This window comes from Tupaia chinensis, unplaced genomic scaffold (assembly GCF_000334495.1).
Source record: "Tupaia chinensis unplaced genomic scaffold, TupChi_1.0 Scaffold145916_1, whole genome shotgun sequence".
Taxonomy (NCBI): Eukaryota; Metazoa; Chordata; class Mammalia; order Scandentia; family Tupaiidae; genus Tupaia; species Tupaia belangeri.
The window spans coordinates 1,148,334-1,152,115 of NW_006205774.1; the positions used below are offsets into that span (position 1 = coordinate 1,148,334).

At 37.4% G+C, this 3,782-nt stretch overlaps 1 pseudogene; it reads right to left on the reverse strand.

The window, feature by feature from the left end:
- Window positions 1-1,280: 1,280 nt before the first annotated feature.
- LOC106733911 (60S ribosomal protein L29 pseudogene) overlaps window positions 1,281-3,782 on the reverse strand; it is a 3,950-nt pseudogene continuing 1,448 nt past the window's right edge.

Here is a 3,782-nt window from a genome sequence, read left to right on the forward strand (position 1 = left end):
GAGAGATAGGGAATCAAGGATGGGAAAAAAAGCAAAATATACAGGAAACAAGAAATGGAAAATTATTTGTTGATGATAAAACATATATTGATGTGCTTGATTGAGCCAATATACAGTATATTCTGGATGGAAAAAAATCTCATTTTGTATGCTTGTAATGATGTACAGTGAATGAGTGTAAATAAATAAATTTAAATTTTAAAAAAAGGAAAAAGAAAAAAAAGAAGTATGTGCAAATCCTTCCTCACTGTAATCAGAGTTGATCCCTGTCCCTTGAGTAATTATTCTGATTCCTTCAATGACCCATTCCATCTCATCTGATCATCCTGAAAAAAGACCTCCTTATGATCTAGCATTTAATCAAATTGTTCTAGTTAGAGGCCTTTCTTAATTTTGAAATGGCTACTAAAATCCTGCTAAACCTTAAGTTGGTCTGTTTTACATTTTCCTAACTCGCTATGTTAGAAATATCTGAAAATAAAATCTAACTATTTTTTTCTTCTGCTTTTTCTATAATGTAGCTTTAAGACATTGTAATATTCAGTTGTTTTGTTTATATATATACATATATATGTATGTGTATATATATATGTGTATATATATATATATACATATATATATACACATATACTATTATTATGTGTAGTTTCTAAAGGTTTTTGCCTTACTGCATGCACTCACCAGATAGAAGGAAATTGAGATATCACACCCCAGGAGGGATGGTCATGCCTCAATCTCTTCACATCCATTCTCCTCTGGGGATTTTGGGCACGCATACACACAAATCTGGCATGGTTTTCAAGCCACCACGTCTGGGACTCAAACTGTGGTTGGCCATGTGGGAATCCAGCACTTTAGCTATCGTGCCACCCACTGTTCTCTAATTTTATATTTTTAAATGGAAAGTAATACAACATCATTATCAAAAATGTCCAATAATTAATCAGCGTGGAAAGCATAAGTTAGCAAATTAGAACCTTTCAGGTAACTTGGCAGCTGTCTGTTTTAATAAAGAACCTTCTGCTGGAGCACAGTCATACTTTTTTAGTTATTGTTTATTGTTGCCTTTTTTTTTTTTCCTGCCTCAGGTTTATTCATACACACAGCACAGGAGGACACTAGCCCCACACACAGAGCAGCCTGGGGGTCACCAGTCCTCCTGTCCTCGTACAGGCAGAGGCCTCTACTACAGAGCTTTTGTGGGGACCTGGACACCTTTTGGGAGCCTGAGCTGGAGTCGGAATTGAAGATGGAGCTGCAGCTGAGGCCCTGGCCTTGGTTTAGGTCTTGGTCTGAGCCTGGCCTTCTTGGCCTTTGGTCGACAGAGCCTGAGGCCCTTGACAATACGGGCGTGAGCATATTTACCAAGCTTAGTGTGGGCGATGTAGGAAAGATGACTGAGCTTGCAGCTGCTGCCGGTCAGGAGGCTCTTCTGAACCTCCTTGAGCTTTACCAGAGCCTTGAAGGCCTCCGCTCGTGCGCTCATGGCCTTGGTGTCGTTGTCCTGCATCTTCTTCAGACCCCTCTTGTTGTGCTTCTTGGCAAAGCTCATGTTCCTCAGGAACTTGGGGTCCGCCCCTTTGAGAGATTCCTCTCTTTGTGATTGAGGTTTCTTGATGCCATTTCTGTGCCATTTTGGGGACTGGTTGTGTGTGTGGTGTGGTTCTTGGACTTGGCCACGTCTGCACCAAAATCCAATGCCACTGAGGAGCCTGGGGCCAGAAGAGAAAGAGCTATGTTTGCTTTCGTGTTACAATGCAACCGTTGTATGGCTGTGTTAGCAACTAATGGCTGGTTTGCAAAGCCCAAAGTATTTATAAGCCATAGGAAATGTTTGCTGAACCCTGGTCTGAAGTAAACTATGGAAATCTCTAGCTATTTTTACATACTAGTTCTGATCTGGAAGAATTCAGCATAAACAGCTTTTCCTCTTTCCTTCATATGTAACATTTCAGTACCTAGTTACTAGATAGTCTAGCTTTTAATGGCAATATATGAAGTTTGTCTATTAAATTTGTATAACACGTTAATGGTGAAACTGGATAATATGTTATAGTCTTTAATGCATGTTTATTTTAGGAGAATTTTTCTGATTAGTACTTTTTTTTATTTAAAGAAGTTATTGCCATAGGGCGCCTATACTTGCTGGAGAGAGAGAAAAAGAGAACAGTGAGAGCCAAAGTGATAAATCCTGGGGGAGGGTATAATGACCACACCACAATCCCATCTCCTCCAGGAATCTTGGATATGCATGTACACATGTCCAGAGTGATTTTCAAGCCACTGGGTCCAGGCCTCAAACGCTGATTGGCCTTGTGGGAGTCCGGTGATGTAATCAATATTCCATCTGCTGGTCCCTGATTAATACTTTAAACTCATTTTTTTCTTTCTTTAAATAAGTGTATATGTTTATTTCTTTCATAAACAAGAGAAACAGAGAAAAAGAGAGAGACAGCACCCCCTACAGGATCCCTATGTCTCTCCCTACCTAGTCCATCCCCAGCATTCAGTAAGCCCTAGCTCATGGGCAAATATGTGTGTGGCATGGTCAGGGAGATCTCCAGACTTGAACCAGGATTCTTCTCATGTCAATATGGCTTACTGCTGCATCACCCTTTGTTTCCTTTTTTGAGCCTTTCTTGACCATAACACAGTTTTTCTCTCTTCCCTGAATTTTTTTGTGTCTATCGAAGATATTATTCATTTAGCAATGTAAATACTAATTTGGCTTGTTACCAAATTTTTGTATACCTGTAAGAAGTTTGGAAATGGTGAGTGCTTTCACTCTTTAATAAAAAATAAACTCCCTCAAGGGATGATTTTTTAAAAATTCAAAGCCTTTAACTCAATTCAGCTGCAATACATTTTATCTGTCACACCAATCTTGTTTATATTTTAGTATGCAAAAAGATTTGAATATTAATACTGAACTGGTTATAACAATTGTAGAGTAACAGGTGTTTTGCTAACAAAACTAATGAGATTCTCTAATTCTCTAGGCACATTATTCATTCAGGCAAAGTGAACGTCATGTCCACTACTGTCTCAAAGAGGTAGAATGCTGATGATATATTTTTTTTTGCCTAAGACAGAAAAAAAACATAGATTTATTAACTTAATAGAAAATTTAAAAAGACTTCCTAAATATTAGCTAAATTCAGAATACTCAGAGCATGTTGAATTATCATAAATAATAATTACATATCAATGTATTTGAACATTCTTTCAGCCACAATTCAATTCTTCAAAGTAAAAATTAAGTATATGAACTTGCAAGTATGCTTTCTGAGAAAGTGACTAAGAAAAATTATGAGGTTTTCAAGGAATAATTTTTAAAAATCTGGCAAAAAATTGATTAAATTCCTGATAGTTTTCCTATTGTAAAAGGATGCTGAAAAAAAATAAAGATGAAGACGAGAAAAGAAGGCTAGAAAAAATTATGAATTTAATGATGGATTAAAAGAAAGAAAAAGTAAAGAATTGCCATGTAGTTTTGCAAGGCCAGGATGGTTGTTGGAACGGATTGAACTAGAGCTTTCCACACATATTCCCTTTGCTGTTGGGCTTAGCGTCCTGACCCTAATCTAGGCACCGTCCAGGTTTATGATCCACCCATTAAGCCATCAAAACACATAGTGATGGGACTAGAGTACAGATTCTGTAAATAATATCAATGATATGATATCAATAGTAATCTATAAAATTGAAAAATATCAAGAAATTGGGACCAGCATGTGGTGTGGTTAAGGAGGGGAATGCTCTCACATGACCAACAACGATTC